The sequence below is a fragment of the Falco cherrug genome, chromosome 3, assembly GCF_023634085.1.
Source record: "Falco cherrug isolate bFalChe1 chromosome 3, bFalChe1.pri, whole genome shotgun sequence".
NCBI lineage: Eukaryota > Metazoa > Chordata > Aves > Falconiformes > Falconidae > Falco > Falco cherrug.
In genome coordinates, this window is record NC_073699.1 from 97,974,396 (window position 1) to 98,001,179 (window position 26,784).

At 44.2% G+C, this 26,784-nt stretch overlaps 1 protein-coding gene and 1 long non-coding RNA gene across 8 annotated transcripts in view; one reads left to right on the top strand and one right to left on the bottom strand.

The window, feature by feature from the left end:
• Window positions 1–2,028: 2,028 nt before the first annotated feature.
• On the bottom strand, window positions 2,029–12,117 carry LOC129735652 (uncharacterized). The gene is made up of 4 exons (XR_008731445.1): window positions 11,986–12,117; window positions 5,624–5,847; window positions 3,994–4,485; window positions 2,029–3,653 (listed from the first exon to the last, which is right to left on the bottom strand). It is a non-coding gene; the product is annotated as an uncharacterized LOC129735652 (long non-coding RNA).
• ATXN1 (ataxin 1) overlaps window positions 12,009–26,784 on the top strand; it is a 212,334-nt gene continuing 197,558 nt past the window's right edge. For all 7 annotated transcript variants that reach the window (XM_055705407.1, XM_055705406.1, XM_055705409.1 and 4 more), the window contains exon 1: window positions 12,009–12,129. The gene's annotated coding sequence lies outside the window, so the exon portion shown is untranslated. The remainder of the gene's footprint in view (window positions 12,130–26,784) is intronic.

The following is a 26,784-nucleotide window of genomic DNA, read 5'->3' on the forward strand; positions in this document are numbered from 1 at the left end:
AAGTCTCTGTACCAGGTATGATTTAAAGGGACAACACGTGTCTCTTGCAATGGCTCGTGGCCTCTGGCTGCTCCCTGCGAGCAGCTGGGAGCCCTTTCCCAGACACCAGCCGGGGGATTCTCCCTAGGTCTGCACTGTGATTTTGATAGAACGTTAAGCCTCATTAACAGCACTGCCTTGGCATCCCTGGAAACCAAGCATTTTCCACAGAGTAGAGCTTCCCCTCTGTGCCCTGCTAGTGTACTTTGACCCCAAGATGAGGTGATCACTTCTAGGAATAAGACGTAGTTTAGTTTCCATTCGTGCTTGGCCCTTCTGCTCACACCAGCCGCTGGGGTAACTGCAGTGTCAGAAGAAGTGTACAGAGACCAGGACATGGAGGGATACTTCAGATGGCTTAAGTCCACAGGCTATAAGCACCTAACAGGTCCTAATAGTTATTACTTAAGAGGTGTCTACAGCAGTTATGCACCTCTAGAGAAGGGCTTAGCACTTTTTTTGTTCCACTGGTCACTGCTGGAACAGCTTATGGGGCTAACTGTGGCTGTGGTCCATCCTGGCATGGTCACTGGTAGGTTAGCTGGTCTTCCCGACAGATCGATGACCTGTAACTGACTGACAACTTATTCAAACGACTAAATCAGTCTTGATTTTAAGACTTCAGAGGATTCATCAGTTTTCTTAATCCCTTGATGAATTGCTTTTCCTGTTTGAAAAAAGCAACAACAAAAGCTTCTTATTTCAGATCTGCATCTAAGGACCTACTGTTATTTTAAAGCTATTGAGAAGCTATTGTTATTGAGAGAGGACTTTGCTTCTTTTAAAAAATCAAGACAATGATAAAGTAAACATTTTTTTACCTAAATATCCCATTACCTATACGATAAAGCTTGACAAATAATGATTTGTACAGCAGCCCTACAACCCATACCTAGCCACAGAGTGGTAAAATAACGGAATTAACATCAGCCTTTCCTTTGAATTCACTTGCAAAGGACCTCAGCATTTTAGACCATAAGATTTTTCTCTTTGAGTCACAGTGTAGTACTACACGTTTGCTTAGTCTTTGTGAATTCTTTGCTCTTATTTCACTAAATGTTAATTCGCGTGAGATACTTGTGGCTTTAAAGGGACAGCATTGGCCTTCTGTGTCTACCAGTCTAATTTCCCTCCACCTCAAAACAATCGTGGAGTTCTGCAGAACATCATCAACATCCCTGTTCTGACAGGAGGTACACTCATTTCTGTGTGAATACACAAAAAATAAAGACGTTAGTCATATTTTATTATGCTCACACAAGTGGCACTTCAAGTTATACATTCCAGATACATTAATTGTTCAGATTGTGTACATTTTTAACTTCCCTGAGGAAAGCATACCTTAATTAGCCAGCTGTAATCCAAACTATAGTTTCACATTTGTTAAAGCTGTTAAAATATCAGCCACATATGTCTGAAATAATGAAAATAACTGCATTAGCGAAAGTTATCTGAATGCGAGAGGGCTATAAATAGATAGGAGGTGGATTGGACAGTCGGCGGATTCCGAGTTGGAATAAAAACATCTTACTTAAGCCAAAAACATGGCAACCAATATTTTCTGTTATAAAAATATTTGAGATGAATTTCATTTTTATGAAAGCTGTCTGAAATGGAAATGAATAGCAGAAGTTCTCTCTTTATTTACAAGCCAGTGTTAACACCTTAAGTGTAAAGCAAGGCACCTCAAGAGCAATGGCAACAAACCTTTGATTGTATTAAAAAATCCTTTTTGCCAGGGGATAGGAATGACTGTATGGTCATGTTCTCTCAGCGTAACCTCCACCTTGATAGTGCTTGTCATCTGAGCAAATTGTACTATAGGTCTGTGAAGTGGATTACTACTGTCCACTAGAGGCTGTAATGAGACCAACAATGTCATTTTATGACAAATTGAAGACCTAGACTGTAATGATCAAAAATTGTGAAATTACTTATCACACTCAATACAATCACCGGATTTCCCTGAATGTGAATTTTTTTTAAAAAAAATCTCTAACTTCTTATACCTCTTATTCACCCATTTTTTGTAGATATTATTAATGGTATAAAACATGCAGTGTAGATGACACATTACAACTAGTGGATTGAAAGACAGTTTCTTCTAGACAGTGGACATCTTGCATGTCAAATTGATTAATATCTTTTGGTCAATACTGTATTCAGCTGGGAGTCATATCAGTTTCAGCACATCACCAGCAGTAAATAAAAATGCTTGAGTCAATGTGGGTTCATGTCCCTCTGACCACCGTGGTGTCAGAGCCCCTCTCTGTACTGCACTCAGCCAGCGGACTAGCATCTATCTTGGATCTCTGCTCTCTTTCTCTCCCTCGAGGGGCAGGAAGGTCTGCAATGAAAGAGTTTTGTTTTGGAAGTTTGCTGCTGCTTTGGTGTATGTACCTCTTGCTACGTGCCCTCCTCGGAGGGGGCAACATGATGGGGTTTAGGGTGGCTCTTAGCTGCTGCGAGAGTACACTGCAGGAGTTTTGGGTAGCCCTTGACCAGGACCTGACTGCTTCGGTTCTGAGTTCTCTTTATTCCCGTTGTCTGAACTACCCTGGTGGCAGGTAAAGTCACATTTACCTTCTACAGCAACTGACTTTCTTCTCTGGCTTAGTTCTGCGCTTCTGGGTCAATAGGCTGCAGTGCCTTTAGAGACACTGAGGGTCCTCCGTCCCAGCCATTCAGCAAAGGTCACATCAGGTGCTGTTTCCCACCCCCACTCCTTCACCGGCACCCCCATATTTTGTGGTATTCTTTGTGGAGGGAATATATAGAGCCCCCGTGTCGGCCCTCAGCAGGGGAGCTGCAGAGGCACAAGGACATATTGTGACATGGCGGTATATCCTGTGTTGTCGGGCAATGTCCGTGGAGGCGTAGTCCCCTCATTTCTTGTCTGTTAATGCAACCAACATATACCAAGTCAAAACAGAGGTGAGGAATGGCTTGTGAACCTGACATGGTGGTGGCAGTTGTGGCACTTCCCAAAGCCATGGGCTAAGGCTGCCTGCTGGCTCAGGAAAACAATATTGCTTTGACTTACAGTGGACTTAGATTTTAGGGGTCTCTTTTCAACTCTGAAGCAGAAACACAGACAATGGTGTAAAAGCCTGGAGTGTTGGCAAAAAACGTGGGTCCTGTGGCAAACACCATAGCCACAGAGTGGAGGAATACACAAGCCTCTTACATGAGCCTGCTACAAAAGGGAAAGTTGCCCAAAGCTTGCTTCAGCATGAATGTGGCTTCTCTTTCTCTGTGTGTGCCACACCTCTTGGCAAGGTGAACCTTTGAGAAGGAAAGATTCCTTTCTCCTGAGGTAACACTCTGTACAACTGGAATAAAAAAGGTGGCAGAAAGGGAGAATGCTGCGTACTCAGAATTAAACCCTGATGATGGGTCTGCAGCCTCTCTGGGGCTTTCACTTGATTTTCAGTTATCTCCAGTCTCTGTCTCTCTCCTTTGGTTCCTTTTATTAAATCAATGAGCCTTGCATTAGCTGGGTAAAGATAATTTTGCTGTCTGCTTTGCTGCTGTAGGTTCACTGTCTCATAGTGCTGAGCGGCACGTTAGTCCAAACATCTTGGCCTGTTGCTGCTTCTGTCCCCAGACCTCTCCTAGAATGGAAAACGATGTTGGGTTTCATAGTGAACCTGAACTAAAGATGCAGCAGGCGCTGTGGTAAAAGATCCTTATGTTTCATGGAGCTAGTCTACATTACAGTATCAACTCTAAATCAAGAGCACTGCAGCTTACAATGTTATTATTACGTTCTTTAGCAATTACGGTGAACTAGTGCAGTCATTTATAGAAGGGACCACTTTGCTGATCTGCATAATGACAGGCTGAGTCCTAGGGTACTTTGCATCTAGACTCTAATGCTAGATTTAATGCTAAAATCTAATGCTAATATATAATGGACACATAGGAGATATACCTGCACTAGAAACACGGTACCTTGGAGCTTATTGTTGTGGCAGACTGGTACAAGCCGCAATGAACAGCCTGGTCTGGATGGCTGTGTTACAGGGAGTGCACATCTGAGGCCTGTGACCCCGCAGCATCCCGCTCCACGGAGCTGGTACATAACAGCCTTTGCTATTCATGCAACATTTTTTGCAATGTCCTTGGGGTGGGGAGAAGCTTCATCTGTGCTGTACCTCCCTTCCTGATGCCAAAGCAGAGAGTGAATGGCTCCTTATGGATCACTGTCAGGTTGCATGCGAGCATAGCAGCCCGCTGTCCTTCGGCTCTATTCCTCCCATTCATTGCTTCCATAATTTTGTTTCTCTAAGTTGTACCTGGCTCGGTAATTTGATGTTTTGCCTTTTCTTCTAAGACCTGAAGACCAGACTGAGCCAGTCCAGAAGGAGGATACTTCCTCTGGTCTCTGGTTTGCATCCGTGCTCCTTATTTGCCCATCGCTGCAGTTTATGGCACTGCAGAGACCTGTGTTCAGAGAAGTAAGAGGGTAAGGAGCTGATGCTGGAGCCACGGGGAAGTGTAAGTTGACTTGGTGGGGGTGGGGGTGGGGGGGTGGCAGCAGATTTGGGAGAGGCTCACAGTGGTTTGCGTGCAGCTGGGAGAGATGCGAGGGGATCTTTGATGAAATGCGTGCTGAGGAATCCAGAGGGAGTTAGTACCCAAACATGCGTGGTTCAGCCCTGCCTGTCTTGTAGTTCAGTGACGGTATGAGTCAGAGCCTCTTTGGTCTGAATGAAGTGGAAGGTACTTTCTACAAAGCAACTCAAGCATATGCCAAGGATCCGGATAAATAAAACTAATTCAGAAAAAGGGAGTGGGATGCAAGCTTTTGCTCTAAATCACTTTGCAGCTCTCCACAGCGAAATGCAATATGGCATCTTAAACAAAATCACCCTCTTCTGACTCTCGCAGAGGCTGCTTCAGAGCATTCCCTGGCTTCCAGCACAGTTTTATTTCCTCCCTTAGAGAGACAGACCAGCCTTGACTGAGCAACTGATTTTCATGCATCCTTTAAACCAGCATTCCCTGCCATTTCTGAAGGACAGCACGCTTCGCTAGCTGCCTCTTCCTTCCCCCTTAAACAATATAGGGTTGGGGATTTTTTGTGGTTATTCGGTTTTTTTTCCCCCCTTCCCAGCTCATTTCTTTCCGCCTGCAAAGTGATTTGAGATCCCCGCGCCGCAGCCTGCCACCGGAGCGGGGGGACTTGCGTGGAACAGTGGCGCGCAGGGCTCCAGCCCGCCGTAGAGAGCCAGCCTGGCCTTCCAAGTGTTACAAGGGGCAGGAGGGAGGTAAGTGGCGAGGCGACCCCCCCCCTCCCCTCCCCCCCAACCCCTCCACCTCTCCCCGCCCCCGCCCGCTCCCCGGGCCCGTCGGTGCCGCCCGCGGGCAGCGTGCGGCCGCCACGCAAAGGGTTAAGGCCGCCTTGGCCCGGCGGAGCTGTGCGTATGCAATAATCTGTGTGGCTCTCTTGGCCGCCTGCCAGAGTGTTGCCTTGCCTCCTCCTCCTCCTCCTCCCTTCTCCCCCCCCCCCTTTTGCATGAAGTAGGATCCTTGAGCTGTTGCAGAGGCAGCCAACTGCTCCATATTTGGCTTCTATTACCCATTTACATGCTGGAGAGAGGAGAGGGAGCGAGCGCTGGTACCGCAGACATCATTTCTACTACAGTGGTGGAGACATCCCGGACCTGTGTCACTGCAGGGGGAAGGAAAAAAACCAAACAAACAAAAAAGCAGCCCCAAGCCCCGTGATCAGCTAGGAAGACATTTGTGTGCGAGGTCCCCCCCCCGCCAACCCCACCTCCACTGACACTTTACAGTAAGTGGCTTTTTCTTCCTCCTCTGCTTTCTGCCTGCCCCCCCCCCCCCCCCCCCCCCCCGCGGCTTCTTCCCTTGTTTAGACTGCGAACCGCCGGCGATTTCCAGCTGGAAAAACACGGGGCCGCGGGGGAGGGGAGCGCACTGCCCACCTCGCCGCGGGGCTGCAGCCCGCCTCGCTGCGGCCGCCCCCCGGGCCGGCCCGGCGCGGCCCGGCCCGGCCCGGCCCGCAGGCGCTGCTGCCGCGGGCCCGGCCCCGGCCCCGGGGGAGAGGGAGGGAGGGAAGGGAGGGGGGGGCGGCCGCGAAATGGCCGAGGGCGCCGGCGGAGGGAGCGGGGATGCGGGGACACGGGGCGGGGGGGCCGGGGCGGCCCGGCGGGGGCAGCCGCTCGTACAGTCCTGTCCCCCCCCCGGGCACCTTCCCCCTTCCTCACACGCACCCCCCCTCGCCCCCGGCCCGGGCGGGGTGTGGGTGGCCGCGGGGCCGGTGGACATTTTGCGAACGGCCGCTGCCCCCGGTGCGGCGGCCGCGGGGCGTGTGTGTGTGCGGGGCCGTGCCTCAGCGTGTGTGTGTGTGTGTGGCAGTGTGCGGGGCCGTGCCACTGTGTGTGTGTGTGCGGGGCCGTACCTCAGTGTGTGACTGACTGTGTGTGTGTGTGTGTGGCTGCGCGGTGCGGGGGGGCCGTGCGGTGCCCGTACGCCGGGCGGGCCCGGCGGGGCGCAGCGCGGGGCTGGGTGCCGGCAGGGCCGGTCGCCGCCGCCACGGCGTATGTAGTACGGGGCTGGGCGGCTGCCGGAGGGTGAATGAAGCGAGGAGGAGGAGGTGGCGGCGGCGGCGGCGGCGGCGGAGGCGGAGGAGGAGGAGGAGGCGGCGCTGGGGCTGGGATGTGCCCGGCGGCAGCCCCGCTCCGCTTCACTCAGGGCCCAGGCCGGCTGCAGACGCCACCCGGTACTGCCGGCCGGGAGAGCGGGGGCGGGGGGGCCGGGGCGGGAGGGAAGGCCGGGGGGAGAGGTGGGCACCGGGGGGGCCGCCGCCTGCCCGCGGGGTGCCGGGGGGAGCGGGCCAGGGTTCCCCGCCGCCGCCCCGGGGCCCCGCTCGCCGCCGGCCGCGGCCGCTGCCCGCCCGCCGCTCACCTACCGCCGCCCCCCGCCTCGGGGTGTGCTGGGGCCGGGCCGGGCGGCTGGGCTAGGGGGCTTGCGTTTGTTCCCCCCCCCCCCCTCCCCCGGCATCGTAATTTACCGGCAGAGAACGAATAAATGACCCCTTGTATGTTGGTGGGTGCTGAATCCGTCAGTGCGATTCCTGAGAATATTAAAGTCTAAATTAAAGCATGCTGGAAAACGTTAGCTCCTACTGTAACTGTAATAGCGATAATAATAAAATGACAGAATTGGGAGCGATTTACATGTTATTGAAGAGGAGGAATTACTGGAGAGTAATAATAGAAAAGAAAACAAGTCGGAAGCCCGTTATATAATGCACTGTGTAGACAACGAGAGCGACGGGCTATTTTTATTTTGTTTACCGTATGCTGTGTAATAGGGACTCCTCCGAGCAGCATCTCTTCCCCCGTGAGCCCAAACTCCAGATAGAATTGGGGGAAAAATTCTGAGTGTTCCTGTTACGCCCAGACGAAGAAATCCGGGTGTGTAAAACCTTCCTCCTTACAAACGTTTCCTGCGTACGGATCGGCAAGGGTGCAGGTAGATGACCTTTGCTGGAGACCTCTTCCCTTTGGTATGGTAGAGAAATTCATATTTTGTAGCGCAGGTTATGCTTTAACACTCATGGTTATGTATTTTATGCAGTAATGGTTACTTTACGTGTCAGATGTGGTCAGGCATAGTGAGTTACTCTGCTTACACACCGAGAAGTCAAGGACTTTTAATTTCAGTTTCGAATGAAGCCTTCCCCTAAAGGAAAATCCCGGCTCTGCGTTAAGCTATTTCTGTTCGGGTGATGGAGATAGTTCGGTTTTATGATATGGAGCAAGGGTTATGAATGAGGGAGAGGGAAATTGAGAATGGCCAGGGAAAATATTACGCTGTAGTTATTTTTGCAGTGCTGTGAGATAATAGTAAGTTGTAATTGCATGTTATTGCACCTAATTTGTTTGTAAAACCGGCCGGTATTTTACAGGCAGCAGTTTTTTTTGTAAAGGGTGGCTGTAATCTCCTCACTTTTTACATAAGGCAGAGGTCGATAGATTTTCCTCCGCGCTTGCCTGTCTGTCTGTCTCTCTCATCATGTAGCGACATGTCAGCAATGTAGGCTTTCAGCACGCTTACTCCAGCCCTGATCAGTCATGTAATTAGATCAGGCTGCCATGGTAACAGACGGTATTCACGGTCCAGTCAGGTGTGTGCGCGGCTGGCCGGCAACCCACCGGGCTACCACCAGCCACCCTGCCTGTGCCACCGCGGTGCTGCACAGCCGGCATGGCTACCACCTTGGGCTCGCCAAACATCGAAGGATGCTGGTGGTGGTTGCCTAATGGTTGAACTTCTCGGGAAGGGTGTTCTTCGCTGGCTGTAGTGTCAGGCAGATGGGACGGTACGTGGCACGCTTAGCAGGTTAGCCAAATTGCCAGTTCGACTTGTATTTATTATTAGCAAATTCACGAAGGTGTGGTATTTGTAAAAATGCTTTTGGCTTACAAAAGCTTGCATAAAAGTTTCTTCCGAGTGTGTGTGTGTGGTTTTTTGTTTTTTTCTCTTCCCCCCCCCCCCGCCGGCCTGACTGGTTTAACTGTTTGGTGGCTGTAACGGTGTTTGTGACGGTTCACATTCCAGCTTTCACATTTTAGGCCACAGGCTTGTTAGTCTCCACTGGCATACTGTACTTTATACCTTCTGGCCAGTAAAATGAAAATCAGTGATACCTGATACCACCATTGTCACTTGGGTCTGTTAAGCCTCTTCAGAGCTCTTAGCAAGGTCTAAACCCTTTCCTGTTTTAGGTGAAAGCTGACTTCAGTTTCTCTTGATGAAAAACCTAAGTATGTATTATTAAAAACAAGATTCTCAGCAAATACTTTGTTTCCAACATTGGTTTGTTTGGTTTTTTGTTGTTTGTTTACACCACCACCACCACCCCCCAAGCTAATTAGCTTCAGACTCTATACTGCTCTTAAAAATGTATTTACCCGAGCAATGTCTATTTGTTTTTAGTGTTTGGACATCACTCTTTTAAGCCACTTTTTCACAAACATGGGTATAATTTTTTAAAGGCACCAAATTTGGCACGCTGTTCCAATGTCATAAATCTGGAGTGACTCCAGGGGACGGGATTGTGAGGCACTTACATGGGTGTATATCTAGAATAACTCCATTTATTGGACTTAATCCAGACATGTAGTAGAGTAACGGAGCTCAAAAAGTGATCTGCAGCGTATCACTGTTATTTTTCTTTCTATCTTTTTACGGCAAAAAGCACTGTGGCCTTAAATAGGATTTTTGCCTGATTACGGAGCTGCATTAAGCGTCTGCAGAAGTGGTTAACACCCCTATTCCAGTCACTAATCTTGCATGCACTTACACTAATATTGAACTTGGCCTGGAGGATTTCATGTCTCGATGATGAGAAATCATCAGCACCCACAGCTCCCGAGCGTTTGTAGTACCAGGCTGGAACGTAATGCAATCCAGAAATATCTCAGTAAAATAGATATTTTAATCGCTGTGATGGTAAAGCACCGGAGCTGGAGGAGGTAATGAGGAATGCCTGTCGGTGGTGCAGCTCCTGCGGTGCCAGGCAGCCGGTGGTCTGGCATTTGGTGTGACGAGTTTGCAGGTCTCAGCCTGGCTGCTGAGCAGGGACGTTTCTCCTTGGAAGGGTGAGGGAACAGGGAGCTCATGGGCAGTTTCCTACACCCTAAGTGCAGCTTTTCAGTGCCTCAACTAACTCGCCTTTCTTGTTAGGAGAGAATATCCTCCTCTGCTTGGCACGGCCGCCTCCGGTTTGGGCCTCCGTACCGAGGAGGTGGCTTGAAATAGAAGAGCCTGTTCGGGGGACTGGCTGGAGAGCGTGGAATAATCACGTGCAGGACGACTCCTGTAGAGTGAGCCTTTGTGTATCGCGTGCTGCTTATACATATTTTATTGTAAGACAAATTACCTGTGTGACAAAGAGCATTAGAAAGTAATTATTTTCAACAAGATCAAATATACAGTAGTTAAAAGACTTTTTGAAAATAAACAGTGTAACTTTTCTCTCTTGCCCTTCTGGCCTGATCGAATTTATTTAGAAAGGTTGAAAAAAATAGCCTTGTTTTAAAAGACATTTACAAGGGACCTGGAATTTCACTTAAGAAAAATTTTTATGTAATAGATTCAGTGGCCTAGTTTCCTGTTAATTAAGAAAATAGACACTTAAATGCAGTCACCTGAAAAGCAACTAAGGATTTAAACATTAGAATTGTTTTAGTAACGTAGCTAGTAAAGCAAAATCAAGGCCTGATTTTCCCCTTGCTGAAGTTTAGCATTACATCTTGGTAGACGACAGTCAGGATTTATCATTGTCATTGTTGGTACAGTGCGCTGCTTTTGTTGTGGTGTACTAATTGAAGGGGAAATGCAATAACGAAGTATGGCAGGCTGTAAAGGAAATGCGTGTCAGAATTGCATGGATGGTCTGAAGCACTGGCTGGCTGCAAACCTACTCCAGCGTGTGAGGCAGCTCACGCTGATGCTGCTTGAGGGAAGTCGGGCTGTGTGACAGCCTCAGCTAAGCATACAGGTTGTGAATGATTTGGCTGCTTTGGAGGACTGTACAGGTACAGTGTGTGCAATTCACAGAGTGCAGACGACGGATTTTGTTGTAGGTCTCTTCTGAGATTGCTGTAACCAACTCTGCTTTAACAAATAGAAATATAATTAGCATGAGAAACACAAGTAAAAGGCTTGGCACAGGTAGATGCTTCATTGCAAAGAAATGACATGCTTTATTCCAGTGACATCAATAGCCTTAGCTTTGCAAACTGAAAATCCTGACCTCATCCTTTCACTTTACTTTTATTTAAAGCTCTAAGTGTGGTAAGTAGGTATTTGGATAAATGCACTGTATTTTGGATTCTTGTTCAGTGGTTCATATTCTGTATATAAAGAAATTGGAAGATTTTTACTTCATTTTGGCTGAGCTGGTACGTGACTAATGTTTTAAAATGCAAGAAACTTTGCAGACTCCTGACTTTTGCAGAATGACAAAAACCTGGTCGATAACCATAATTCCTTTTTGATCTTAGTGCATGTGTTTAGAATGTAATGCTTCATGGGTTTTTGTTTGGTTTTTTTCACCTCAAAGCTGTAGTCTGAAGTGGTTGTAGAACACATGCAAATCTGTGTTTGTGCATTGGTCCCAGTCTGCAAAGTTACTTTAGTACATGTCCCAGTGAGGGGTTTGCTGAATGAGGGTTGATTAAAGAACCTATCAAGAGTTAAGTATGTGTGTAAATCCTCCCATAAATAGGAACGAGTAAGTATGTTCATAAACTGAAACAACAGAAATGCTTCTCAGTGAGGGAGAAATGGTCCCACTAAATCCTTTTATTGTCCCGAGAGTGATAAAAATATTTGGTGAGACTCCAAGTGAAAAACTAAAATGTATTTTGTTTAATATGTAACGTCAGCAGAAATTCAGTGCTGGCTCTTCATAATTTTACTGAGCAAAAATACAGAAATAGAAAAAATCTCCACACTGGTAAAGTTTTCCTTTGTTTATATTATTTGGGAATTTTCAGTAATATGCATTGAGTCTAGCATGCCACCATTAATGAGAAAATAGCGTACAAGGTAGCGGCACGTTCCCAAAGCTGGTTATTTTTCACTTAATAGTAGCAGTTGCAGCAGTATGTTTTCTGGATGATGCTCCTCCTCAAATAAAATATATTCTGTTGGCAGTGAAGACAGTCATCTCAACTCGCTTAGGATTCTTCACCTCATTAAGATCACATTTAGGGAGAGAGCACTCAGTTTGGATAAATGGCCTCTGCTCTCTACTGTATGTGCTCTGCAGAATTAAATGTATAGTTTATTTGTGCTTGAGTAATAGCAAAAGCAGTCTCTCAGTTCTTTGTTGGGATGTCTTAGCATGTTGTAAATTGTTTGACTCTTAACTGTGTTTTTGTTTCTTTTTATTTTGGTTTCCACCCTCTCAACTCCTGGATCAACAGTCACATTGCAGGCCAAGCCAGATGCGCAAGCAATACAAGCTGTGAATTTATTCTTGACCCCTGCAGGACAGTGACCACCTTCGTTTTTCTCTTCACCGTACAGATATGCACTGCCACTAAGGTGAGAATGTAATGCTTTTTATTTCCTCTAACCAGTGTACGCTGTCTGCTCTGGGCTTTAATCAGCGTGGGCACCTTAGGGTGCCCGTGGGGTTACCTACCCGGGACACTTCATACTTCCCTTGCCTGGCAGTAGAGGTCCTTGAGAAACTCTTGGTTAAAAAAATTCCATTAACTCTGGTGACTCAGTTCGGTGACTTACAGGACAGTGGGCTCCAGATGAGTGGTGTTATGCTCACCCCAGGTCAGAGCATATTCGGTTACTAAAAGATGATGGTATGAATGGAAAAGTTTACAGGTTTTGATTTTTGTTGTCAAATGCCACACGTAAAATTGTATTAATCACTTTTACGAATATTTTCAGTGGTTTTTGTTGCTTGCAGCCTGCTTGACTTTTCCAGTGTCTTGAGTTACTCCTGTGCACTGAACTTGGTCCTGGCATTGCGATACTTCCCAGGATAACTAGTCACTACTGACGTGCCTGGTGTCTTTAACTGTGGTTTGAGGAATGTTTTCAATTCTTCTGATTGTTTTCCCTGAAATGCTGTAGCCAGACGGGATGTATTAGCGCACATATATCAGTCTGCTCTCCCTCTCTCCTCTCTCTCCTTCCCATATGGTTGTGGAGAATACCTTGAAAGAACCAAGTGTCGAGGCTCAACGAACATACTGCCAATAAAAAGAACATAAATTTTTATTTTATTTCTTTAATCTGATTGTCATTAAGCCAGCCTGGTTTTTTGGACCTGTTACATGATTTTTGAGTGCTTGGGATTGGCAATACTGCTAATGCTTAAAAAAAAAAGATAAAGGGTCATAAGAAAATTGCCTGTGTCTTTAAATAAAAGAAAATGAAATGTAGTGGTTACTTGCAGAAAATCAAAGGATTTTTTTTTTTCTATTTACAGCCAGAAAAATTAATTACTCTAGCATTCTGCTTTTGAGGGGCTGATCAGAAAGTCTCCATTGCAGAATAACTTTTTAATGTCTGCGGCATGTCATGGAAAAGTATGCAGCACATAATTTACATTTTATTGTGGCTGAGGGGAAGGGTGCTGTGCTTTAAGGGGAAGTTGTCTAAGAAGTAGTTACATGCAAAGACATGCCTGTTACGGTTTACAAATGAGCTTGAATGGTGGGGGTAGATTGTAACCACTGTATCTCTTCAGAGCAGTAAGAATTTCTTTAGAGTGGAAAACCAGACAAAGTGCCTGGGCACTGACACATTTCGTCTTTCCATTTTGGAAGAAAACTGACTTGGTAGCAGCTCTTGACTTGGGAGGTGGATAGAAGGAAGCGTTTTGTTATGACATTATCGTTTCCACAGAGCATTTCATTTTTTTCTGAATTAGCTTGGGCTGTATGAAATTGTATTTATTTGCAGAAGTAATTACTCCAGGAAAGACTTACAGCTCTTAATTAGAAGTAGTAATCTTTATAGTGTATTGGTCAAATCCTATGAATAATCAGATTGTGTTATCCACAATGTGTTGCTAAGTCACCTCAAATATTTTAGCATCTGGCATTTCCTGCAGTTGCACGAGAGAGAATATATTACGTGTTAGGCAAACAGTTTGGGTAAAAAATATAACCTAGTTAAGTCTGGTGCAGAGGCATGACAGGACTGTAGTACTGTACTGCTTTTTTCTGTGCCAGCGCAGCTTGCAGTATAGTGTTGTAGTTCTAGACCTTAGATCAGATTTGTTTTGGCTTCTTTTCTTGTCGTTGGACATTTTAGTCACTAAGTTTGGGGTACCTCTGTTGGCCTCATTAGTTAGTTCTCATTTTCTCTAGGGAGCGATCAAAATCAGGCCCACTGTATAACTAGATGAGTGAAAGAAGCGTTGCTGAGGTGGAGACTGCCTGCTTACAAGCATTCTCTCTGTCACTGGATGTAACAGGGGGGAGCTCACAGTAGTGACACGTGAAAGGAACGTGACCTGGCGCTGTGCAGCGAGCAGCCTCAGATAGGTTACACGGCTTAAGACAGAGCATCACATGCAAAAACCCGTTGTCTTTCTGGCTTTCGTATTTGTTTCGGGGTGAAGGTGGTGAGACCCTGCTCCGTTTTAGGCAGGCCTGGGTTATTACCATCCACAGTCTGTCAGAGGGATCAAACATGGAACGTGTTTGAACGCATCCAAAATGAGATCTCAGAAACCTTGCTTTAGTCCTGATGGCCCTACACGTGCGTTCGTGGCTTTACCAGCGTGAGGAATCATGTGGCTTCAGGGAGTAATGTCGCTGTTGTGTGTGAGCTCCCAGTGTGCTTACCCTTCTAATTCAAGCAGCATTCTTGCAGAGCCTGCTAAACATCTTGCCTGAATAAGGACATGGGGATTAGTAAGAATAAAATTAAAACAAATACACAGAGATACAGCTTTTTTTTTTTTTTTTTTTTTTTTTTAATCATGACTTCAGTTAATTTTTGCCTGCTCTACAAAACAGAGTTATTGTTATTTGTTCAGAGCATGCACTGCCTCCTTCCACGTAGGCAAATGACTCAATGCTTTCTTTTGAACAGTTGCGTTGAGAGGATTTTGCATGAGAGACTGGACACTTTAACAACTAAAGAGTTCTTTTTAATCTTTTCCACTGTCAAGTCACTTGGTATCTATTAATCATATTATAATATTGGGTTGAATTTAGAGCCGCAGCCCATTTCTAAGAATTTTTTTTCTGATTTTTCCATGAGTATGCCTGTACACTACCTAATGTAACTTATTTTTTTATGTAAGACATAATTTATGTTTTATGCAGACTTTTGGCTACTGCTCTCTGTAAACGGACAACAATCTGCCCTTTTAAAATACTTTGTAGTGAACATAAAAAGAGCTAATCCGTCTCTATAATAGTGTGTCCAGTGGTGGCTTTTTGATTGCCATATCTGTGTCCTTTTATCATAACTGGTTTTGTTTCTTCCTTCTCATACTATTTATGAAGGCTTACAGTGGCTGTAGGGCTAAGGGAAGGTAGGCGATGGAGATTTTTAACATTTTAAGAGCACAAACGGAGATGTGAGCTAGGTTTAATTGGGTAGTAATTAGAAATAATTTTATTTTTTTTCAATTGGTTGTGTTGTGTGTAGCTTAAAGGTAAATTAAATGAAGTGATGTGAGTGCAGACTGGTGTCTTAGGAATGAGGCTTTGTGGTCCCCTCAGCCCTACCCCATCACCTCAGCTGCGACCTTTCATGTTTTTGCTCTGCTGTTTGTTCAGCAGGTATTGAAGGTCTGGTGTCTGGCTGATTGAAGGTTTTGTAACACCGTCTAAAGTGTAAATGGAGTTGGTGGTAGTGATCTTTCTACATAAAAACACAAGGTTCACGTTCCTAATGTGCTATAAAACATGACCTTCCAACTTCTGTTTTAAAAAACGTGTATCTGCAAGTGGAACAAGGGACTTGCTGTCCCACGCACTGCGGCTTGTTGGCATTACTTCAAAGCGTGGGCTTTTGAATGTTAGTGTAAGTATTGAGAGATGGAGAACTGCTACGTGCTGAGGGCCAAAAGTGGTGAGATGACTAGATGCGATGTACAGTTGAGTGTGAGCCTCAGCATCTGTGTGCGCCTTCCTGCCCTCTCCCTTGGCGGTGTGTGTTGAGCAGGGGTGTGCCGGTGAGTTTTGCTGTGCCTCGATACCAGGGGCATGCTTTTGGGTGATGAAGGTTAGCCCCCGGTACCAGGGGTATTTCGGTTGAAGGTTAGCCCAAGTGGCAGCTTCTGCATTTGAATGTGTTGGCTGAGGGGTTTCTCACGGTGAGATGCTGTGATGGAGGCAACCCCCAAGTCTGATAATTGCTTCTTTATCTTCTGAGCAGTTACTTAATGGTGATCAACCCATTTTGCGGCTAGCTGTAAGCATGACTTAAGGATTTATTGAGTCACTTTGTGCTCTATAAAATAGAGTACAAATGTTGAAGTGTTTCTCACTCGTATGGGAGCGTGGTTGTGACTGTTAGCACATTTTTGTTTGTCAGGTACCCATGCGTGAAAGCCCTTGTAGTTTTGTAAATTTAACATTTTCTGTGAGGCCAGCTACTTGAAAGAAAGTCAGGCTTTAATGGAGAAGGATAATTACAAAAAAGAAAGCTTAATCCTCCTTTAACGTGCTTGGAAATTTTGTGCTAGTGAATATTTTCTCATTGGTGTGGTTCCTTTTTAGTGCCATGTGCAGTTGCTGAGTAGAGAGTGATTTTTCAAATTATTATGGTGGTAAATGCATTTCTCCTCTTCCGTAGCCCCTGAGCATATCACCTGCCTGGTACTGTGCCATATTCATAGTTTTCCCCAGATAAATCTTGACAGCAAGTAGATCCGGAAGAGTTTGAAAATTTACTGTGTGCAAGAAAAAAAAATCTTAGTAGAAGATTATACTAGAAGAAGTTGTAAGTTTATTCTCCATGTACCACTAGTGGTTAAAAACCCGTAGCACTAATCATATGTAATGCATTTTTATTTACAGATTAGTAGGCTCTACTCTGACATATGACTAACAGGGAAGCCCCTCCCTTTAACAGTTGTATGTCATCTGCTTCAGAGAACTAATTACTTGGCAATTCCCATTTGATAATTCCCTCTTTATTTTCTGATGAGTTACTTAACAGTGATGAGCTTGTTGAGCAGAATACCGTGCTTAATCTGTGCTTCAGAAACTACAGTGCGGGCCTGGGGATATCATTGTTTCCTAAATGCTGTGTAGGCTTGCCATAGGAACATTGAAACCACTCTAAGACATGTTAACAGTTCACAGTCAACGGTAAGCTTAACGTGAGCAGTGCACAGCATTTGCCAAAAAATAAAAAAGGGGTTTAGATTACTTTTGCACTGCAAACAGAATGTTAAATAAGTAATGTCTCAAAAAAAACCCCGAACTAAAACCTAACATAATTTAGACATCAGGAAGCAGGAACTTGTGTCAGAGAGACCTTTCGTGTATCATTTCTCCTCTCCGTTGAAATAATCAATCAACAGGAAATTTTATTCTTTGAAAAAACCCACTGTTTCTTGTAATATCTGTTTGATAGTTCAGCTGATACTGGTAATTGTTGTGTTGTTTTAATATGAGAGACTTAAGTAAATTGTCACTCTGTTTTCTCTACTGTTACCTGTCTTTTTTTATTGTTCCCCAATCCCTTTTCACATTCTTTTACTGTAGTGGCCACAGCAACCCTTGTTTCTGCCTGGGGAATGCATTACAAGTCTTGCTGCAAATGACAACATTGCAGTGTTCCTAGAGGGTACCTGAGTTCAGTGGTGCTTAGCTACAGCGTCAGGCAAGGGGATTTATGGGGTGAAGTGACATCAGCCTGCTCATGGCAGTCCTGGTAAGGTCAAAGTCTCTCCTGCAGATCAGGAGTCAGATGGGTCCTGTTCAGGCCCAGTGTCTCTGAAATTCAACCATGTGGAACCATGCTATTGAATTTGATTAAAATTTTATTATTGACTTCAGTAGAGGAAGGTTTGTGGATCCACTACCTTCACTTTGACTCGCTGGTGGCATTATCCCACAGATGCTGGTATCTGAAGACTTGTATTTTAGCTTAGCCAGTGCTATAAGCTAAAAACTGGGCTATTTTTTCTTTTGCTTGAATAAGAAGTGTAGTATTTTGTGTATTAGCTCACATGACATTGCATCATCGAGCTTGCTGATTTATTAGATATTCACAATGATAGCTCTTGGCCAGTACTGGAAGCTGTGTCACAAGCTTGTTTTATCAATGAGAAAAATGCATTTGCACATAGTTACATGTGTTTTTTGTAAAATTAATCAAAGGAACAGTAATTTTATGAAACATAGAATTCAGAACAGATTAATCTACTTTAATTGTGTTCATGAAGTACACCAGCTATAAAATCTTCTGAAAGGAATATTAATCAAGTTGATCAAAGGTGGCTTGAAGTACAGAATTCAAATACAAACACAATTACTTTCTATCTGTCTGTATGTTTGCTGTAGCTTGGGTGATTATTTGTAAATTTTTAAAATAGAAAAATAGGTTCCATTTTGCTTTTTGGATTTTTTTTCCCCCCTACAGAATGTGTCACATTTTAAAAGCAAAGATACAAGAGGGTAAAACAGATAAAATTTTGCATTTTATAAAATGCAGTAACTAGGGAGCATAATAAGCTGTTAAAACCCAACAGAAGGTCACTGAATCATTTTTTCAATTTTTTAGAATCTACTTTTCTATCCTATGTGATTTTTTTAATGACTCAAGGTATCTCAGGTAGTGCTGTATAGGCATTGCTGAAAACAGAAATCATCCGTCAGAATCAGAAAAGAAACGCAACTGTGAGCAGAATGCCCCACCTGTGATCTGAAAGGTTCACTTACATGCCCTGGGGTTGTCCCTTGACAGATCCTTCTTACAAACCATTACAGCTGTTGTGGAGGGTCCCATCCCACGCCGCAGTGTCATACTCCTTTTAGAGAGGCACCCAGAGTTACTTAGATGGTAATTTGGGCTGGTCTTCACCTGCTCAGAGGTGCCCTGTCCAAACCACGCTCTGTTCACCTTGCTCTTCAGGCTTAGTGGCATTTCCCAAAGACTGAGACTCTATGCAGGCAGCATTGCCTATGATTTCCAAAGAAATGGTACCTAAGGACTACAGATTTGGTCCAGGCTATTTTCTTCCCTCAGCAAGGGGAAGCAGTGTTGGTTGTCATTAAGATTGAACTTTTCAATAGTGTTTGGGCCCTGACACACCGATACTGGTATTTCTATCAATAGTTATGCAAGTAAAGCACTCCTATATGAATATCATGAACAAATCTTTCAGTTAAGGCAAGATTTTAGTTATACTAATGTCTTAAGATTTAAGCATCTGGTTTAAAACAAACTCAACTCATTTACAGTGGAGGTTTCTCTGTTGACAACTGCTGTGTCTCCCTGACACCCGAATGAAATGGTACCTTGCCCCCTAGTTTACTACAAATGAGAGAACAATATAGCCTAGATTTTGTATTTCTTTTCTCTGGATTCTCTTTTCCCTTTTTTCCCACCAGCTACCCTGGGCCGTGTTAGCATGATTCCTCTGTGAGCAGTGCTTGCTGATGGAATAACCAAAGATGAACTGGTGGATCTGCACAAACACTTTGACTTTGCATTTCCCAGTTTGCAGAACTGAGATGCTGCTTCACCTCTTCGCTTAGGTCTTGTCTCTCTCCTCGTTGAATCAGGGATGAGTTTCAGGTTTCCTGCTCAGTCTTGCTAAACTTTTTTGGATCTCTGCTGTGATCTGGCCTGATATTCTTGTTGTTAAGGACACAGTCTTGGAAATTACTTGTGATACCCTTTGTGAACTTGACAGTTGATTGATTAAGTTGTGGGGAGGTAAGTGACATGGCAGTGCCGTCTCTGTAATGCGTCTGTGTTCTATTTTACAGGGAAAGAGTGTGATGGTGGATCTTATGGACCAATAATCTATAGTTTAAAATTGCACTGTGTGTTTGTTTGTCTAGCGCACAAATATGTTATGTAGTGTCTTAAGATACATGTGATGCTACAATACTGTAAGGACTGAAGGAGGAGTAAAGTCCGTATTGTGTTCCATATTTGCACAAGCTGACGATAACTCCATCCTGGTGCCTAGTCTTCAGCTGTGAGAATGATACAAACCAGCATGGGTACATCCTGCCATTTGTTGGTCACCGCCAGTTTATTTTGATTGCTGCTCAGCAGCAGTTTCAAGGGGAGTACAGTGTGTAGTGACTGAGTGAATTAATTCCTGAGTGGAATTATGACATTTGTTACATGACACTGCTATCCAGATGTTGTTATCTGTTAAGAGTACAGCCAGAAAGGGCCCTAAGGAAAATTGAGGTGGGTAGAAGGTTTATAGTAAGCATCTGAAACACATTAAACAGCAGTAGTCAAGTACGCCCCTGTTACCTAAGGAATCACTTGTTGAATGTCACGTTGGCTGTGTGGAATGGAAGAAATGCAAACTAAGACACGCTTCTGCTGCATGTGTAGCTCTGCGATGAGTTGCGTTCATCTGAGCTGTCAGCTGGCTGGCTGCGGTGTTTGGTGCTGTTTATACAGCTCAGCCAGAGTGTCTCTATGAAACCAGTAGTGCTGTGCACCCTCTGCTGCAGCAACCAGGGTTTTTATGCTTCTTATCTTGTTTAACGTGAGCTGTGCGTATTCTGCGGAGGCGCTCAGCCAAAGGCTGTGGTGGAATAAGGGGTCAGGTCCCCATCTGTTACTTACTTGGATGGTTTAAATGGAACCACGTGGATGTCAATGCGGTGTGACAATACATGGGATCTGGCCTAGGGTCTCTGGGGTGTGTCGGGGCCCTCCCGACTCAGAGCTGTTGCTGACAGGTCAGCATTGCTGATCAGACACTGGTTGCTTGTTAGATATAGCAGCTGAGCATTCACTTCTCTTTTCCTCCAAGGGAAAAGGGAATGAAAACCGTTCCTCAGTCAGGGATCACCGGTTGTCTTTCCTTCCCGTGCTTCAGGTGGGTGTGTTTGTGAATTAGACAAATCTTGCTTTATATAGCTTAGACAGTGTTTTGTCCTTTCCATCCTTCTGTCCTGTTTTAACCTTTTCTAGACTTTATTCATTTATCGCTGGCCAATTAACTTTCCTCCTGATCCCCTTCTCTACCGAGATTCTCCCCTGCTCAGCAGTTCTCCCTGGTTGTGTGTCTGACCTACTTGTACAGCTCCCTTGCCAGGTTACCTGCACGATGCTTCATTGTGTGTTGGCCCTTTCTTTGGCTTGATTTTTTGTGTGTTTCTGTGTGTCTAAAACCCATTTCTGCTCAGAGGGTTTCAATACCTCAGTAATTTTCTGCAGAACTGCAAATTTGAATGTTGTTTCATCTACCTCTTTTCCTTCCCTGTTAGTCGTAGCCGGACTCTGAGCTTTGCAACCCCGATGATCTGCCTGGACAAGCCTTTCACTCCATACAGCCTTCCCCTTCTCCTCATGGGAAAAACCCCTTTATTTCTTCTCTGAAGCTTGACTGTTGGGTGCCCATTTCCCTGGCTGAACATTGGATTTTCAGTCCCACGTGCCCCTGCCCGTCTTCCCTGGCTTCCAGCTGCAGTGACTTTTGACCTGGCCTCTCGCTTTTCAGGCTTGTCAGCTGGTCTCTTAACAAATCAGTTGCATATATTTGTTTGTATAATTTTATATGCTGGCATTGTACAAAAAATAAAAATAAAAATCATTCAGTTGTTTTCTCTATAACTGAGCATGAGGCAGGAGCCACCCCCTTTGGGTCATTTGTTCATAAAATAATGGGGTCACTGTTACTTTAGTATCATATCGTATGGTCTGCTAACCAAAGGATTCTTCTGCTGTGTTAATAGAAGCACTTCAAATTGTTAACTTTGGTAAGCTTTAAAAATATAATAAAATTTTACATGTTGTACTGGTGGGACAAAAGTAACAGCTTGGATAGTTTTTCCTTGAGCTTCAAGTCATTCTCATACCATGACTGTGCTCCAGTGGCAAAGTTCTGTAGTAACAGGTTGCAAAACTTTCAAGATAAAATGTAAGCTAAACCAAAAAAGAATGTTTGAAAAGCACTTCATTCAGAAAAAGAAAAGAAATTGAACATGGTATGCATTTTGAGTGAGGCTCTTCAGTGAGGGAAGAATTCCTGGACTGCTATGGAGAAGCACAGGAATGAAGTACCCACTGAATGAGTGAAGTTCACAGAAGGTATGAAGTGAAAAAATGTGAGGGGTTGTTGTTGTTGTTGTTGTGCAACACTGGTTTTGCCAAGAACTGACTATTGGAAAGGTATTGTGGTTATAGCAGATTTTTAAAAAATAATAAGTATTTTGGTTGATAATTTTGTAGATGGTATGTTTTCTCAAAAAACTAGGAACAGAAAACTGTCAAAAATAATCCTTTTATCTGAAAATTGGTACGCCGCCTTCTTACAAGTAACAGCAAAAAAGATACGAGCTAAAGGATGTAAAAGGAAAATACATGTTTTCCAAATGGAATTTACTCAGTGTACTTAACAATAGCTTGAGCATAGCTAGTTCCACTTTTCCTGTACATAGCTAACAGTTTCCCAAGGTGAGTGAAGCATCTGACAATACCCCAACCCCATGCTTACCAGATTACAAAAGTCAGTTCAGGGAGCTCGGGAGGTATGAGTTACTACTTTTAAAATCCTCCATTAAAAGTGAGACTAGACTCCGTATTGATGGAGTCCTTTTAAAGGCAGTGCCCTTTTAATCAGCAAACAGGTCCTCTGTGCATCAAATAATTAAAAATAGAGCAAAGTTTCTGAACAAGGCGTCTGGCAGAAGCGTCTGTACTTCCATCTGTGCGTGATTAGCAGAATGTTTCATGATATTTAAATAGCACCAGCTTTGCTCTCTTTTTTATTATTTGTTGTGCTGAAGACCTGTTTGCTTGTTAAGTGGTCTTTTTTGAATAGTTACTGGCAAGGAATCAGGAAAGTGTATGAAGACATCTTGTACACACTGCAAATGCCAAATTGTCCCTTTTTTTTCAAAGAGACACTGCCCTTACTATTTTGTTGAGAGGAGTGTTACCACATCCTTCATTTGGTTTTTAAAATTTCTTACGGACCAGTTCGTTTCAGAGGGAGTTGGGCATGTACCGTGGTCACTGCCTATGGACTACAGTTTCACTGATAGGGTTGTTATTTTTATAACGGCGGAGCTCGCAGGCATGTTGCAGCGCGAGTACGCACCAGGGTGTATTTGCAGAGTACGTGTGGCGGTTCAGATCTGCAGCTTCTGCTGGCGGTGCTGGGAGCCACGCATCTAATCTGCCGTGCACATTGCTCTGCAGCCTTACCCTTTCAGCAGGGACGTAATCAGCCAGGCAACAGCTTTCCAAGTGGTTTGGAGGCCTGGAGCCGGGACTCCTTGCTGGCAGCCATTCAGCATCAGATTGTGCACTCTTGGTCTCTGGCTAGCAACACAGCGCTTCGCAGTTGTAGCCACTGATTTCCCTACGTACTAGTGGAGTTTTCATGTGTGTGTCTTTTACAGAGACCTGTGTGAGTAGGTACGCGGTGGAAAGCTGCGAGGTGCATGGCTGTGGCTGGCGGAGGGCAGTTTCGTTACGTGCAAGTGCCCACTTGTTCGCAGCCAGCACTCCGATGGGTTCAGAGGTCCTTTGTGGAGAGCCAGTATTCAGTCTTTGGGCAATTTGTGTTCTTGGATGGGCATGGAAAATAAGAGCTTTTGTGGCGTGTATAAGCGGGGTTTACTCTCTAGCTGGGCTTTTTATTGCTGGTTTGTTTTGGTTTTTTTCTTGTGGTGTTTGAGAAAGGGTATGGTGTGTGATGTGTGAATGCTGGCATGGGTCATCTCTTAACTTCAGTTCAGGACTTCAAAAGAAATTGTGGTTACTGCTGAGGGGAAAGCTGTTCACCTGTCAACAGAAGCGTAGAAACTGTGTGTGTTTGTACCTCAGACAAAACACTGAGAAGCTTTGGCCTTGGGGAGGTAGCCTGCTACGAGTCTCCACGCAGGGTTCACCTCACCTAGCTAGTGCCACGTTACTGCTGTCTGCCGTGCTGTTTCTGGCACAGCTTTGCAGAGCAGCGTGCTCTGGGGTCTCAGAGCAAGTTCTCCTCAGCAGGGTTAGATCTGACGTGGGCAAGCGGTTGAAAATTTGGGGGGAGCAGCAGTGGGACCATTTTGCAAATGCCTACACATGGGGTGGTTTGGTTCCCAGGCACCCAGGGAGGCCGGGGGATGCATGGATAGGTGTGGAGGAGTTCTGGGAAGGGCAAGAGAGGGAATAGTCATATTTTACTGTAAAAGCTCCGGGCAACACGTATGCCCATTCCTTCAGCTAGACCTCTCTCAACTAGCACATGAAGCAGTTCCACTCACATTTTACCCACATTACTCCTGAAAACGTAATATTGGTCCTCTTAACAAGTGGTGTCTGCAGAAAGAAGGAGAATCGCTTCTAGAGCTGATTTGTGATCAGTGCAGTTTAGTGGGCCTAATATGCCTTCCTGCTCCTGGAGCGATGCTAGAAGGAAGACTTCGGCTCATTTTAGAAAGATGTATAAAGTTGTGTTGGTAGGTGGGTTAGACTAAGCCAAGTTTTGTGTTTTGCTCCTAAAACTTGTTCTCAGAATATACCATAACGTTTTTTTTGGAACAACTTCAGCTTATGTTGTGAATGTGAATTAATTAACAGTAGTATGAATTGCATGTTATCCAACGGAATTTTTTTCCCCTGTGTCTTCTGTCATGCTCAAGGTACTTCAAACACGTTAAAATAATGAGTTCAGCTGTAATGGTGCCGTGGCTCTGTAGACAAACATAGCCGTCTTCCTGGGTACAACAGGAGATCAAATTCAAGGACAGTTTTGCTGATCAGAGTGGAAAGAATACTGGTGGTGATGTTAGTATTACCCCTGCTATTTTTTAAAAAGCATCTGTGACAGGCTCCTTATTTTGGCAGACTGGGTTTTGCTGTTTATTACTTCATTTGTAACTCTCTATGCGGTGTAAACAGAATGATGAAGAATTGCAGGGCACATTATTCATAAGCTGTTGTTTAAACCTCATTGTTGGATTTCTAGCCCTGATTATTTCACATCATGACAAACTACATGAAAAAGTTGATAGCCCTTGATTTCCTGAAACAAAACCAAAGCTTCCTTTTATGACCCTGCAAAAGCACATTGTAGCAAAGCAGGTAAACCAGATTTCAGCCTAAGATGGTAGCATCCTGTTGATTTATGTGAAAAATCAGGGTTCCATTAGTTGTCTGCAGGTCTCTGGAGAGCCTCAACCGCTCAGAAACAATTCCTTTCAGCTGGCTGGAGAGAAGTGTGGAGAGCATCCAACATTCAGACATCCCCAAGTACAAGGATTATACTGGAAATGTTGATGACCAGTCAGTATAGAGATATTAGCAAGTATTTATGTAACTCAGAGTTGTTGACTACTGTAGACATGTTGTTTTAGGCCCTGTTCCCACTGGCGCTCCTCCTGTCGACTTTTGGAGGGTTGGGATCAGACCCCTTTCACTCAGATTTGGACTGGAGTTAATTAAAACTGAAAGAAACACGCACATTCTTGAAATCAGCTCCAGTTTCAGAGGAGAGAACAGTGGAAATAACTGACCTGTACAATGATACTGAAGTACTTTATTGCATGGTCAAGCCATACACTGAAAATAAAGCTTTTCTTGAGTTATTTGGGCTATTTCATTTTGTTCTGTAGCTTGTAGTGTTGTCTGTTAATGGAAGGTTCAGTGCGGTTTTTGTGCATTCCTTATAAAGCTGTTCTTTGACAAAGAGGAAAATGTATCTATCTAATTAACGCGCACCTTCCTGTATATGGCAATAGGCATTCATTACTATCAGTTTGTACTATTGTGTGAAAGCTTCTCCAAAACTTTGGCAGCTTGGTAGGAAGGAGTGGCAGTTAAGTGCATTTTCAACTCTGCAGCTCTAATGTATGTTGCTTTTAAAGACACCTACATATTGTAATAAAAATACCCCTTATAGCCAAAGATATGTAACCACAGTCTAGATAATTACAAAAGAAAGAGACTCAACTAAGTACTGAAACAGGAAAAAAACCCAAAAAACAAAAAAGAAAGATCCTTTTTTTTTAAGAGCAGTAGAAATGATAAAGGAAAGAATTACTAGTCCATAAGTACCAAAAAAATAAAAAGCTCAGTGGTTCACTGTATGTTAAAGTTGCTATCAGTTAGGGAATAGGTGTGGTACAAAAGTGTGAAATACCAAATACTATAAATTCAATTGATATGCAGGGCTCACTTGCGCTCCAGAAAAAAGAATAAATGTGTAGCTTTGCTAAAAACAGCAAAAGCCAATTTGGGGAAGTGTATGAATACTGCTAGAAAAGCTGAACAATACATCTCCATGTAAAACTGCATGTGACTGGTGTAAATGCTGCTCTGTCGCAGCTAGAGCTGCTGAAATTGTAAGCAGGTAGCAAAAATTTACTGTTTAGTATTTCATGGATAATAATTGTTCCGAATGCTTTAAATAGCACAGGAAATGTAGTGTCACAAACTTGACATTTGAATATTAATACTGATACTGAAACAGTCTCATCACAAAGAATGTCAAGACTGTAGGACGAAGGACAGCGTTTTGATCAGACAAAGACAGAAAAGTTTTAAAGCCGTTTAGATAGGTTGAAAAAATGCCTTCTGAAAACTGGGGCAAAATTACCTTTCAGGATCGGACATTTAATATCTAGTTTGGGCAATATCGCTATACAGGTAAAGTTGGAAGCAAAGAGATATTTTTCTGTCATTTCTGTCTTCCCTCCTCCTCCTCCATTTGCTATTTGATGAAGACTGTCTCAAAAAGGTTAATAGTCCAGGCCTGCAGAGTGTTTTGGATTCACTTGTACAAATGTGAGTGGGGGGGGGTTTCAAGAAAAGATGCATGGACATGTATAGTCTTTACTGTCCATTTTTAAACTTGCTTGAGATGTATTGTAAGTGATCTTCTGTAACATCAAGATTTGGTTATGAGTTACTTTATTAAAGAGAGACCTTTCTTTTCTAAGCATAAAGTAGGGCTGACACTTTTTTTTTTTTTTTTTTTTTTTTTTTTTTTTTTAACAAGCAAGCTTGCTCTGCCCACGTCTGGTGCTGATGGGTGTGTGTACAATCCCTTACTGTAAATTCTTTATG